Source organism: Pararge aegeria, chromosome 15, assembly GCF_905163445.1.
Source record: "Pararge aegeria chromosome 15, ilParAegt1.1, whole genome shotgun sequence".
Classification (NCBI taxonomy): Eukaryota; Metazoa; Arthropoda; class Insecta; order Lepidoptera; family Nymphalidae; genus Pararge; species Pararge aegeria.
The window spans coordinates 4,653,718-4,669,448 of NC_053194.1; the positions used below are offsets into that span (position 1 = coordinate 4,653,718).

The 15,731-nt window shown below is 36.5% G+C and overlaps 1 protein-coding gene across 1 annotated transcript in view; it reads left to right on the forward strand.

Moving 5' to 3' along the window:
* Window positions 1-1,224: 1,224 nt before the first annotated feature.
* Window positions 1,225-15,731, forward strand: part of LOC120630049 — a 31,989-nt gene continuing 17,482 nt past the window's right edge. The window contains exon 1 of the mRNA XM_039899177.1: window positions 1,225-1,374. The gene's annotated coding sequence lies outside the window, so the exon portion shown is untranslated. The remainder of the gene's footprint in view (window positions 1,375-15,731) is intronic.

Genomic DNA, 15,731 nt, shown 5'->3' on the forward strand with positions numbered 1-15,731 from the left:
GTAGTAGCAAGGATGACGCTTCCCGGTTTCCGTTATATTCCCAAAGTCGCCTCGTACGACACCCGCGGTAATATGTAGGGTGGTGACAAATGTATTGGAATTTGCCGTCACCACACGTCGGTCGCGAATTATGTTCCTTGTAAATCAGGGACCTCCGCAAAATAACGCACGCTTATATTTTAGCACATGAGAGACCTGAAATACTCTTCCGATTATAAATCCGTTACCAAAATTTGCGCATTGCGACAAAATAAGATGTTCATGTAATAAACTACGTACGTTTACAGATTTCCGTTAGACTTTTTATCTCAGTGCGCGCCAGCACTTATAGCGCATTGTGCGTGTATAATGTGTAGATTAGTTTAATCGCTTGCGGCAGAGGTATCGGGCGTTTTCACATTAGGCGACACCGATCCGTTACGGATCCGATATCGGCTGATAGAACAAGCTCAAACATATAATCAGGAATGTTATCATAATGTTTAGTTGACATCACCGATATCGAAGCTGATAGCGACTGACGCCGGTATCGGCAACGACTTAGGAGTGAAGGGGGAAAGGAGTGCTGACTGATGAAGTCTTCTAAAAGTTACAGTAATAGTAGAGCTTTTTGCCACGAAGCAAAGTGATAGACACAGGAGGTGCTCCTTGCATGCCCTGTGAAGTGTTGGTCTGTTTAACTAGGATGGTTTTCAACTTAGCATCAGGAGGGTGATAAGCTTGGTCCGTCAATAATTACTATTAAAAAAATGTATGTTAACTTTCATTTCGCGATATTGTTTGCTAAGCGACGTAATTTTGCTTAGCTAAAAGTAGCCTATCTGGCGCAGTGGTAGCCACTGTGGTCTTGCAATTTTGTAATAAATAAATTGGGAATTTATAATTTTAGAATTTTTGCTGGCGTGGTCTGGTTCGGCGTCTGTCGTTACCACCCTACTTTAGCATTCCGAGATTAAGGGTATCTGTTTAATATAAATGCCATGCACCTTAAATTTCCAGCCTGTTTACTACTTTAGACTGCATCATCACTGGGCTAACTTGTATTATAAAAATGTCGGTGTCGGTATCGGATCGGTGTCGCTACGGATACGGACATGTCGGTATCGGGTCGGTGATGCGAAAACGCGCATCGGTAGGGACTAGGGTGGGCGGCGGGCGCATGCGCGGTGGTGCAGCGCGCGCACCCCACCGGCTGTCAGGGCCCACTCCGCCGGCAAACCGATCCCGACGCACACGCGCCTCAGTCCGCTACGCCGAGCAACGCCGGCCCTTAGCGGCCAGGAGCCCTGAACGGCGCTTCCACACACCCGGACATCCCAGCAGATACAACAGCGCCAGCGCCGGCGTTCGCACACAAGGCTCTGCGGACTAAAGGTAAGAACTATCGAAATTTCCTGCAAAGCCACATTAAACTGCCCCCCTACGAGGGCTTAGGGCTGCCGCAATACGACAGGGTGTCAATATTTTGTCACTTTACACCAATCAATTGTTTAATTAAACACGACGTGCTAAGTTCATTAATGTATTTATCTTTACGGCTTCGCGTTTACTTCAAAATTACCGACTCTAGGACAGTAGCTCTATCACAATAACGTCAGTAAGTCATTCAACCTGTAATTACTAAAGTTCTCGTTTTGGAAATATAAATTACTTGATCATCGATTAGTTTGATTTCGAAAATGGCAGTACACAAAAACTCCAGCATTACTGTATTAAGTATTATTAGATATTGTCTTTGTTTAAAGAATTTTTTTCAGTTTACTTTATTTTATGCTCTGATAAAGTCCAGAATCAGAAGCTTTGTGATTAACACGCAACATCGCGAGTAGATTAACTCCAATTAACCTTAATGAGATGTTTTCCGTGCTTACAAAACATCCTTAGTCCTAAACTTTGAGCTTTTTATCCTCGTAGAGTTGTTCCGAAGTGGTTTACTGTGTTAACGAGTACTCACTCTCCGGCAGACGTCATTAATTATTTTTTTCCTGAAACGTGTTTCAGACATAATAGTGGCTGGGAGAATCTTTTTCATAAAGTATATTTAGTAGGCATGTTCTTGGTTTTACTTTTAGACCTGCGAATCAAACCTATATATGTAATTCGATTCAGACTAAATGAGGGATTCAATGTAAGTTGACTCATACCTTAGACAGGTTAAAAATCTGTATCCAAAGAAGTAGCTCGGTTTGCATTTTGGAGGGTTGCCATTTGGTGAATCCACTATCACCAAAAGGTAACCATGGTGGACCAGTACTTTAAAAAATATAATGTTTATAATTATATAAGTTTTAATTGTTTATCTATATGGCTAGAAGGAACATTTTGCAAATAGGTTTATTTCGGTGTACGAGTTTATTGTACAAAAGTAGCAATAGTTATATCTCACAGACTTTTAAATCAACTGCAAGACAGAAAAATAAAATGATGATTTACGATATGATTTGAATTGTCGTATCGCAACTGTTTATTACGCTAAAGACTTCATAAATTCCTTTTTTTCTTCCAAATGATCTTTTAAATATATTGCTATATTACAAAGAGGTTAAAAAGTACTTTCATTATCTTCTTAATATCCACTGCTGCGCTCAAGCCTACTATATAGAGAGTTTTTACAGCATAGACCCACCACGATTCTCCAATGCAGATTGGCGGGTTTGAAAAATAATTTGCACTGAATTTAGAACTTACGCTTTATTTGAAGGTAGAAAATCAAGAAACCTTTTAGCTTCGTTCGAATTTTCAGCCACCCAAATGTATACATAGATGAAAATGTATATCTGTCTTGTGTTGCCCAACATATTGTAGAGTCTAATTTGAATATCGGCATTGCAGTGAAACGAAGCTTCTACGAGTACCTAGAAACTATACGTATGCGTAAAATTACGATCACATAATATAACAATGATTTATTTGGCCATATATATTTATGGCCAATTCAATCGAATATAATAATGCTAGTGCGTCTACTTACTTGCGTTACTGCAGGATTTGAAAAAACTCCAAATAAACGCCAGCGAAGGACAACAGCTAGTAAGTAATATTAAAGCAATGCTCTGAAACCCAGAAAAATAATTTCTTCACTGAGTCAGCGGTGTGCGCTGTGACTTTATAAGTGTCAAGTTCTGGGTTTGATTCCCGGTGGGGGAAAAAAATTGCGATTTCGCAATTGACAGAGATTTGCCTCTCCTGCCTATTGCCTACTTGTGACGATTTATCTCCCTCTATCAAATTATTGTCTTTGTTATGTATGAAGATGAATGCAGGCAGTGGTTAGGACTTCGGCTTCACTTTCGGGGGACCGAGTTCGAAACTCTAAGTTTTCTAAGTTATCTGCGTTGTAAGAAATTAAAATATCACTTGCTTGAACGGTGAAGGAAAACATCGTGGGGAAACCTGCATGCCTGAGAGTTCACCATAATGTTCTAAAAGGCGTGTAAAGTCCACCAATCCGCACTGGGCTAGCGTCGTGGACAACCGCCTAAGCCCTTGTCAGTGTGGGAGGCGACCCGTGCTCTGTATAGGGTTGATGTGATGTATATTTAACATTTTGGGAGGTTCAACCGAACCGGCTGGGTAAGCTTTAACACTACGCGATTTTACGTTTAGCGATGCAGAGTAGCAAGCCGTTAGGGGTAACTATATGCGTTTTATAAACTGCCCCATCAGGCCTTACCTGCTTCGTTTCCTTGTAGAACTAGTGGTTTGCATGTTACGTCCTAGGCACTGATCCCGGGTCAGGCTAAAATTAAAACTCTGAAAGAAAATACTCACCGTCGATACCGGCCAACCCGCTTTGGAAATGCGTGGTTGATCTATGCTCTAGAACCATCTCTTCTTTGAGAGAGTAGACCTTTGCACAACAGTGGATGCATATTAAGTGGAGTGCATATTAAGTTGTCGCAATAAGATATTTAAGCACCTGTAGAAAACATTTTTATGTAGAGAAATTTTTAGTATTGGTATAACACGCTGTCCAAGGTTGTGTGTTTTGTTTGACTAGAAACTTAAAATTTTACAGTATAAAATAGTTAGTTCCGGTTAATCAGTGTCAGGGGGACAAAAAGGCAAACAACAAAGTGTTCATACAATTCTTTATTTAAATCTTTAAGTTAAAAAAAAAAAAAAAGGATTAAAATAAAGAAATATATATTCTTTATACTTATGCATTTTATAATAAAATTCAAAAAATTCAAAATTTAAAAATTCAAAATTCAAAATTTATTTATTTCAAGTAGGCCTAATATAAGCACTTTTGAAACGTCAAGTCTGTCTGTTTGTAGTGATTCTACCACCATATTCAATAAAATAGTAATTCCTCTCCAGAATGGCTGCAAGTTCTTAAACAGCATCACGTTTTACTTATTATAAAAGTAAATAGTTAATAATAAAAGTTGAGGTGAACAGCTACCATTCAGTTTTAAGGTTGGGATTAAAAATAAAGGACCTTACTTTAGCACGTATTTCGATAATGCAATAGAAATACAAAAAGGCGGTGTAGGTAAGCAGTTGACATCTATTCAACGCTGGTATTGTGTATTGATCTTGCTTTCAAAACCGCTCCAACAAAGCCACCACGATTTAATCTTTAGTTTCTTTTACCCTAACACAATGTACATATTAATTACATTTCAGCCTTTATGATTCAAACGGCGTCGTCATACATATTATATTAGGATAGGTGATTAGAATTAGAGATACTCGTTATTGAATCATGCATGATTAAAATGTTTCCATATTTCCAAAGAGTTCGTTTGCATGTTTCTATGTTTGAACGCACTAAATTCAAAAGCATTCTACTAAAAAATATGAAATTTTTGCTTTGACCAGGGCTTCCTAACCTTTTAAGGCCAGCGTTGCACTTACAAGTTTGTGCCTACCTGTGCTGTAACAAATTAAGATAAGCATAAAAAAAAATATTTTATATTTAAAAAAAAACTGTAAATATCCTCATTAGTTTTATCTCAGTTGAATAAATATTCCGATCGACCCGGTTGTAGAGTACAACTTACATAAAAGCTCTACTTTTGACGGCCCACTGGCGCAGGGGGCAGCGACCCTGCTTTTTGAGTCCAAGGCCGTGGGTTCGATTCCCACAACTAGAAAATTTTTGTGTGACAAGCATTAATTTTCAGTGTCTGGGTGTTTTAATGTATATTATAAGTATTTATGTATATTATTTATTAAAATATTCATCAGTCATCTCAGTGCCCATAACACAAGCTATGCTTACTTTGGGGCTAGATGGCGATGTGTGTATTGTCGTAGTATATTCATTTAATTATTTATTTTGAATAGAGCTTCTAAGGGGCTACCAAAGAGCTTGAAAAATTAAGAATATTTTTGGAAAAGCTATGCTTACGCTCTAGATCTTGCTTATGATATTTTCGAGAAACCATTTCAATTGCAAATAGATCAGAATTTTCAAGCTTCATTGAAGCTTACAACCTAGTTCAAACTTTGAGAGAAAATCCAATCTGCCTTGTATATCTTTGATACTTACTCAAACTTGAAATGTGGACATCTTAAAACTATAAGCCACTGATACCCTGTCTCTATTAAACGAAATAGCTAAACACAAAATGTACCCTCAACACGACGACTAGGAGTAGTTCAAGAGGCGGATAAACCAACTTCAATGCAGTTGTGGGTAATATTTTCATAGGCAGCGATAATCCTTTAAAATCTTTTAAGGTTACTTTGATCTAACTTTATTAATTTACTTTATGAACTTTAAAATAATTGTTTTATAAATATAACCTAAAATAAACTATTTAAAACTAAATAAAATCTAAAACGTCCTCGAAACCACCGCAGCGAGGCACAGTTCCTAAGATGCTGGCAGCATTGTCCCTTTGGATGGCCAAACTAATTCGTTGGCCAAGGTAACTGCCCGCTCTAGGATCACCGGAAGACTCGATAACCCTTTTAGATAATTCTTTGAAAAGGGCTCTTGCCTCCGGACCCCACGGTCCCAAAGTCTCTACTCCAAAAGGCACAAAAATGAAGCTGCTATCAAGGTTTTCATATTTACGCCTCTTGGCCTGCTCGGCACTGGTAGCAGCCGCACCTACCATTGACGAGGTGGCCTAGATGTGTGATGCAGCTAGGGTATCAACACAAGATGCATCCCACAGAATTGACCTTCCAAGCCTCCAAGGTATGAGCATCATACCATCGTCTTTGATCTTGTATTTAATAAATAAGTTAGAGTTAGATAGGTAACGCAATTCTTGTTTGATCACTTGCCAACTTGTGGCACGGAAGGACATTCAGGGCCGTTGACGTACTCCTTTAACGTTAGTTCTTTTAACTTTTTCATACCGGAATACAGTTTATGGGATACAGGGCTATATCCTGTATACAGCTGTAGGAAATTAACAGGCTGACGATAGTGGCACAACAACTGTGGCACCATCTTAGACGACCTCTTTGGCGCAACGGTGAGCGGAGGTTTTGAGATGCAGGTCCTGTTTTCGATTTTCGGCAAGGGAATCTTTTTGAATACTTCTTGAATTTTATCTGGTCTGTACTTGGAGGCGTCGGCCGTGGCTAACCACTCTACCGACAAAGACGCGTACTGATTTAGCTTTCATAACTGCGATATACCCTAACAGGTTGGCCTGCTACTATCTTAAACTGCATCATCACTGCAGTCAAGGACTTGAAGTGAAATAAAAAAACTCTTTGCGATCTGAGTGCTTTGCCAATAATGAAGCCACAGTTTTCATACTACTGACTCCGATTTCATTTGTCATTATTTGCCTTTTTAGCTAGATTGTTGCGTCTAGTACAAAGGTAGGCTAAATAATAAGGTTTCGTATAAAATTAGGCTTGGCGGAACCAATGCCAAGTAAGTACTTCTTTTTATTAATGAACTTAGAATGGTTGTTCTTTATTTAATACTAGTTGTATCCAGCCGTGTGGCTTGTGTGGTTCAATATGGTTAAAGGAAATAAACAGTAAGCACAAGCTTCTATTATGTTTTCGTGGGTGTGTCAACGAAAGGTTTCCTCAATGCCCTAAAATATTTAGCATAGCTCATATTATTCGTTTTACAGAAGTTCAAAAAGGAAAGATATCAAATCTGGTTATTGTAAGAGTAAAAAATCTTTCTCTTTTGTGTTGTAGCTCAAAAGTACAGTTTGCGTAGACTTTTGAAGCTGAACTAATACTTTTTGTAGCATTCTTATTGCTGCTACGACTTTCTTATATCAGTATGGCTAAGAGGCAGACTTTCTTTCCTAAATTACTTAGCCCGAAATGTTGGGCAAAGACATAAATTTTATGGCACGTCCCTATTTTACCAAAAAAACCTTTTGTGCGTCTGCCAATTTCTGGGAAAAATTGGGTTTCTTTTTGTAAAAAATTGACATAGCCTTAAGATTGTGTTTCGTTTTACAATTTAGCTAAATTATTCACTCCGAGACCGTGAAGAAATTGTAAATTCTTTTTATGCAACTTAATTGAACGTTTGCGATGTGTCAGCATTTATTAATCATGTTGTGCTTTTAGATATCTTACTTTACTAAACTTCCTTTGGACGATGCCAAATAGATCAAATTTTACGGAGCATGTTTTATAGCCAGGAAACCTTTCGTGTGTCAGCCAACTTTTTCTCTTGGCTATCTATGCCTTGTTAGTCTGTCAATTTTATAGAAATGTTTAGATGAACTATTTTCGAAGCGAAGGTTTGTTCAACTCACTTTAGAAGCATTCTGGTTGAAAACCTCACTGAGATTCAGACTCAGAAAGAGAAACGAGTGTACGGCTAAACAGTGGTAATAGGTGCTTAACATCGCTAAAAGCAGTGTTATGTTAAATGGCAGTTTTAAACTCTAACGAAGAACGCGGGCCAGAGCTAGCAAGGAATTTAATTCTAAAACAAGACCGTCACCAATACTAGCGACCATAGTAAGTGGTATGAAGTTCCTTTATGGACAAATCATAAATTATATGAGTACCATCATGAAATCCTATGCCGTGCCAATGCTACGAAATTTTACGACAAGTTTCGTCGATAATTCTCAGGCTCAGGGTAAGTGGGTATATCGCATATATATTGATCGATCGATTGCGATGTTGTACGGAATTCAATATTTCATACGAGATACTTTACAGATTAAATGCTTTTATTGTTAAGTCGTAATTTTAGAAGAAGTGGCGACGCTCGTTCAAATACATGCCTACCTGTCATACGAGTGTTTATGGTAATGGCGAAAATCGGCCATTATAATAAGGGTGCAATAGAAACCAAGTTGTTATTAATAAAAACAAAGTTATTTTTAATTAAAGTTTTAATTGAAATTCTGCTATAAAAATTCAGTTATAAATATAAATAAATAAATGTACTACGACAAAACTAAGCCAGATGGAGATATGTGTATTGTCGTTGTATATTAATTTATATTCATATAAAGTAAGCATAGCTGTGATATGGGTATTAAGATAGCTGAATAATATTTTTATGAATGTAGTATACATAAATACTTATAATATAAAGATAAATACCCAAACACTGAAAAACACGCATAAACATTTTCCAATTATGGGAAACGAACCCACTGCCTTGGACGCAGAAAGCAGGATCGCTGCCCTCTGTGCCATTCGGCTATATAAGAACTTCGTATTGGTTTAGTGTTTGGCTATAATGTTCGACTACCGATGGCATTAATACCTTGACCTGGCTTAACTGTTTTATCATCATCATATTAACAGATTTCTCTTCTTTGGGCGGGATCATTAGGTACTCACCAAACGATGTGACTGAAAGCGCTAGTATGAATATAAAAGATGTATTAAGTACTAGAAAGATTCTCTTCGATTGCGTAACATATCGACGAAGCCTTCCAACAACGTTGACGGTAAACTTAGAGGTAAACATCCGCCGGAAGCTAAGTTTCCTCTGATGTGCGATAAGTTTCAAATGTACCCATTAAATACACGTTTTCTAAAGGGGATATCGGTTATAATATTGCTAAACTAAATAGTGACAAAGATTTATAGTAAAACTTTCCCGCGACATCGTGCGTGCAACTTTTGATAAGTTTCCTATATAAACTTTCTTTTGGTATTCTACGCAATGTACTCCGACCGACTGCCTCGCGTGATCCGCCCGCACTATTACTTTGTTTGCTCGGCTTGACGGATTCTGAGTATGCCAATAAATAGCCTATAATAACCTTTTTAAAGCATTGAGCTATCAACGAAAGATTTACTTCGAGGTTCCAGAGATTAGAACGTACTGAAATTAATTTTCATCTCCTATCACCTCCAAAGGAATTAAAAATATTATACATCTTATTATTTTATTTGCAAACCTATTTACAGAAGAATTTCATCAAAATCTGTAAAAAAAACATTATTCTTTATTTTTAAGTTGCTTAATTGAATACCTTTCTGCTAGTACAATAGACATCTAGCCCTACGTGTGCTAGCTTTTGTTATGGGTACTATGGGTAGCTGATTAATGTTTTTATGAATATAATACTTATAATATACAGATAAACACCCAGACACTGAAATACATCCATGTTCATCGCACAAACGTTTTTCTAGTTGTGGGAATCGAACCCACAGCCTTGGACGCAGAAAGCAGGGTCGCTGCCAACCGGCGGTCTAGATATTATTCGAGTGACAAGTTATTACTTAATTTGCTATTAAATGGTGAATCCAACTTACCTTTTTGATAACAAGCAACGTTAACTTGTATAATAATACAAAAGCCGTCAAAAGTTTTGCCTTTTCAACGTGAAAAGCCCTCTACGAGTTGAAAGGAATTTGCATTCTAAAGCTTTTGTTCTCAATTGTGACCTTCTTAAATATTTACGACTTTCTTTCAAGACGTTAAAGACAAGAAGATTGGTAGAGAGCTAAAACACAATGGTTTTGTTTTTCACATAGCTTTTATAGCAGCCTTGTCAAACATTATCATCATCTTCAGAATCCTCAGCGTATTAAATGCCACACTTCTCGCTATACGGTCGAGGTATTTCTAGCTTAGGACCACTTTGCTTCTATCTAGATTGGCGTACTCATTACTCATCAATCATCAATAGCCTATAACAGTCCACTGTTGGACTAAAGGCCTCTCCAATCAGGGGATTTGCTCATAATCGACACCCTGGGCAGGGTTAGAGATCGCAGAATCGCAGAATGGTATCGATTTACGAATAACTAGCAAGTCCGCGAGACTTCGTCGTTCCTATTTCTATGACTCCGCTGTCCATCTGACTGTTCTGTCTGTCTGGCTGTATCTTATGAACGTGACAATAACTAGACAATTGAAAATTTCACAGACGATCTATTTCTGTTGCCACCATAACAACAAATACAAAAATTACGCTTGAAAGTAAAGATTGCAATATCTAAACGTAAAAACCGATTAGGGGCTGGTCTATAACTGAGCTGCCTGCCTACCATCTTAGACTGCATCACCACTTACCATCAGGCGAGATTGCCGACAAGGGCTAAATTGTTGCTGTAAAAAAAAACATTTGCCCGTACATTGGTGTTTGTAAAGAAAATTATAATGCTAAGATTTTTTTATATATGGTCGTATATTCTACCAAATACTTACCAATAAGTTCAGAACGTGAATATATATATATTTTTTTCTATTCCACTACAAGTTATATGGTTGAAAATTTAAGGCTGTCCTACAGGTTGTTTTACAGAAAAAAACGTGACTTCCTGTTACGACAACGTGACAAAGAAAAGTTAAATTGCGCTCTTTTGAAATTATTTACAATACATGGCTTCGACGAGTTATATAACTCTACTTTGAGCGACCAAGTTCGATCCCAAGTTAGGAAACCTGCTTTGTAAATGTTTTAATTAAATAACAGTATTTTTCTACATAACATGTTTTATATATATTACCCACACATTTTTTACATAGTGAACATAATTTTATACTGATTACCTAGGGAAGCAATATAGAGCTTCCGACCCACCCTGTAGATCTATCCTATCTACTTTCAGATAGTAAAAGAAAAGATTCAATAAGTATTTCTAAAGGAGTAGATGTAGAAAGGCGTCAAGTGTATGTATGTTCATATATTTCAGAAAAGCTTTTTGCAAAGCGTGTCATGATATCGGTTGAACATTTTATTTTTGATCGCAAAGTTGATTTAAGAGTGTTTGCGCTGAGTTAGTATTTAACTACCCACGCGAATACACTGTTTGGTTCACCATAGAAAAAACAAAAAACGGGAATACAATTTATTTATTTATTTTACTTATTCGGACTCACAAACAACAATACAGTATCACATTACACAATGGTATACATAGTACAAATAACTACTCACTGGGGCGTCAACTGCATAAAGCACATAGTACAAGAAATATTTGTTAAGTGGGCTTATTCAAAACCTAATAAAACATTATTGTTGCAACAATTTTTACAAAAATAACAACAAAACGTTTCACGGAAATCTTATAATTATTTATTAATATATTGTGATCGCAAAACTTTGTCTGTAACAGTAATTGATTATCACCCGGAATACTATTATATAAATTTAATTTGAAGACTATTTTAAACGAACTATGAGCAACTTCTTAAAGGCGCCTATTCGCGTTGAAAGAATGTCTATATTATTAAAGTTCTCGTTATATGATTGTGTCATTCTAAATAATGGAGAACGCTTGCCTGCATTGGTAATACAAATACACAAAACAAAAGAGAGAGTAGCAGCCTTACCGCAATATAGTGTTTCATTTAAAAAATGGCTGCGGCCAAACTAGTTGTACCTACGTTACATTATATGATTAAATTTATTTTAAATCTTGTATTTTAAATATAACATTATGTATTGTGCTGAATAAATTTAATTTAAACATAATATAGTGATCGTAGGATGATGTCTCTACCAGGGGAATTCCCCCCGTTGTAAGAAATAGGCTGCCAAGTTTTTCCAAGTTGATCCGGGAATGTCTCTACGTTGCGTATTGTTAAAAAACTTTTTCACTCGTGAATGAATGAATGAATTAATGAATACACTTTTATGATGATCATTTTACTCGTGATGTATTCTATGCTCATAGTTTTCTTTCCATGTACCTACTTTATTTTCTTTTCTTCGAAATTTCGTTTAATGGATATTGACTATAATCTGAAAGACAAATAAAACCTATGATGAAAGTATTAATATTTTTTTATACATCGAGCTTAGAAAAATACTGGTAACATGTTAAATCAATGGTTTGATATTAATTTTATTTTAAGGTGCATTCAAATTAGCCGTGATACCTGCGGCATATAATTCTAATAATAATGTAGATTAGTATCAGGGATTAATATATCAATCTTATTCGGACAAATTATATTATGAACATTGAATTTTCAAGTTCATTCTAGTTCACACGCTTGCATGCAATACACTTCTGATACCCATGAAATTACGTGGTTGGGACGTTATAATAATTTCGATGCTTTGGATTAGTGTTGCCCAAATGCAACTCCTACCAGCAATTGACGTCCACCCATCAATGGTAAACGACATTTTAGATGATAATGGTTGAAGTCGTTCCTTGAGATTCAATTGGAGCTCTTCAAATCGCTCTTTGACTTTCCTTCTAAGTGTAGACCTTTTAGGAAACACCATATTAGGGCAAATACGTCGAAAATATACTTGTGTAGCTTCGTCATCGAAAAATGAGAAGGGAAGATATTTTTTCACCACCCAATCAACTGTAGCTGTCGTGATGTTGTCACTGCTGTTTTCCGACTGAATCAAAACAATAAATCTTGTGTTATTATTTAAAACATACTAGGTTTGAGCGTATAAGAGGAGGAGGTTTGTTGTTGTTAAATCGAGAAAATCGTTAAATTGATATTTGTTATATTAAGGTTGCACTGTACTGTAATTTACCAAAATAAAGTACTTAGTTGTTACTGGCCGATTAAATGAAAATATGGGTGTTTATAAAATATTTAAGACGATAATTACATACTTAATATGTCGCACCCCTAGATGAAAACACCACTAACTCAAAAATACTTACGTAAGTTAATGGCGTTTTTGAAAGTATCGCATGAATAGCTACGCGGAGTTAAAATTCTTTTAACTGTTAAAAAAATATTCTTACCTGTCCACTTCTTCCAGCGGTTACTAAAAAGCTTGTGATATCTCCACTTAATTTTGGTTTAACAGGAAGAAATATTTCTGATTCCTTTTTGTGGAAAGACATTAGATGTTTCCTTAAGCCTGAAGTGTTTCTGTTTTTCATTTTTATTTCAATCTTTTTATGTTGGCACAATTTACACAAGGCAGTTTGGGATGCATGAATTATTTCGAAAAACTCCTCAAATTTGCTTTTGGGTCTTTTAGATCTGTGACTCAAACTCTCGTTACTCGGACTAGAATAATTTGAATCTTCGTCACTCATATTAAATTGTACACGTGATACGTTTTTAGAAAACAACGAGAATTAGTAAAAACAATTATTAAGTTAGAATCGAAGCACAGCTCAATTGGAAATGACTGGAATTAAAATAATTCCTTCATTTATAGTACGTTTCCTTGCTTTTTACCGCGCCGCCTCGCCACGTGCCGGCTCTATGAAAAGGATGCCGCCGCAAATCGAACGATGCCGCGTGCGGCGTACAAACACACACTAAATATTACCTACTTGTACAGACGCGACCCGTGAATAAAATATATGTAAAGAATTAGTGCCAATCACTATTCTTTACATATAAGTGAATGTTTTGGCGTGCATCTATACTAATATTATAAAGCTGAAGAGTTCGTTTGTATGTTTGATGACAGAAGTTTTAAAATAAATAAATAAATCCTGAACGTCACTATACCTCCAAAGTTACTATTCCTCTTGGACGAAGTCGCGGGCACAGCTAGTAAATACTTACTCTCATCATCTCTCTCAGAGATATTCGAACACTTTTTTGCTATTTTTTCTTGTAAAAACTTAAGAAATATAATGACTAAATGTACAATAATAGTACCTAAGTAATTAGTTTAAAACCATATAAGTAATCAATATTATAATTACTTACTAGAATGAATTATTATGACATCTACTACCTATCCTCACCATTTTATCCTAATCATAATACTACTTGCGTGATCAGTATAATGTATTCATTTTCATTCTAAGCACTCTGAAACTTATTTATTCTTTGGAACACCTGTAGGTACTCTTAAAATTCGAAATTATTTTGCATGAATAGTGTCAAATGCTATGATTTCGGCGCGGCGGCAACGATTGTTTTAGATTTCAAAAGAAGCCGCCGGCGCGTGTATCATAACCATGTACTTCCGAAAAGCGGCAAATTTCTTTGAGAAGTAAGTACAAAACCTTTGATGCCGCATTATCAAAGTGCCGATGGTTAAAACATAACTATGCATGCACTCAGTTTAATTTTAATAGATATTTTTTTATTCGCTATGTTTATGGTATTAGTCGTAATGCGCATAGGTCCAGTTTTTCATATTCTTTGATATAGTTTTTTGCGTCTCATAGAATTCCTAAGCGTACCTACCTACCTATACACCGAACTGTTACAACTAACTACTCCGTGAAATAGCGCTAAGTCCTAGCTGCAAGACGCAAGAGTCTTGCAGGCTATGTCTTGTTCTTGCTCAAGTCTTGCACGGTCAGTCTTGGTCTTGGTCTTGCTAAAAATACGCGGTCTTGTTCTTGGTCTTGGTCTTGCAAAAACGCAAGAACAAGACCAAGACTGCAAGACCAAGACTGAATTTGGGCAACACTACTTTGGATAAAAAAACGCGGCTTATTGGTTTTTGGGTCTGATGCGTCATTATTATATGGGACCTTAATTACTAAACAGAAGATAGTTGTAGAGCTATATTTTAATTTCTTATGATCGGAATTTACAAAAATACCAACATTATTGTTTTATATTAATACTTTCTTTTTTGGGTGCATTCAAACTAGCTCTGATACCTGCGGCGAAAGACGCGCGCTCTACCGCGTGACTCAATGTGCCTAATTCGAATGCAGCCATAATACATTTAAGGTTAATTTTTATTTAACATTCATTCAAGTTCACACGCTTTACCGCGATACACATCTGAAACTAATCAAAAATTAAATAACATGGTTGGCATATTACAATTATTTCATCATCAGACTATTGATATACAACTGTCGTTTCAAGCTGAAGTCGTTTGTCGTTTTCTCTCATAAGGCAGGAAAGATGGCTTTGAAGCATAGACCCTCAACGGTGAACTAATGTCATAATATGGAGTGTTGGGTTTAACGAATAGGTATTATGACATATAACGGAGGCACGAGGGTAGACAAAGCCGATTTCCTCATTTCGGGCTGTTACTGATAATATCTAACCAATAAACTTAATAGAAAAGTTTCTTATGTAATTTCCCAAGGTACAAATTAGCCCTGCAGAGTCGACCGCCTGAAGTAAGGAGGAACAAAAAACCCAAATTTTAAACTCCAAAGTCGTACACCCCATTTAGTTATACCGCGCCTGAATTAAGAAAGAAAGAAAAGCCCAAGTTCAAAACTCCAAAGTCGTACACCCAATCCAATTATACCGTGCCCGAAGTAAGAGAGAAAGAAAAGCCCAAATTCGTACACCCAATCCAATTATACGACTCCCGAAGTAGGAAAGAAAGAAAAGCCCAAATTTAAAACGCCAAGGTCGTATACCCAATCCAATTATACAGCGCCCGAAGTAAAGAGGAAAGAAACACCAAAATTCTAAACTCCAAAGTCGAACACCC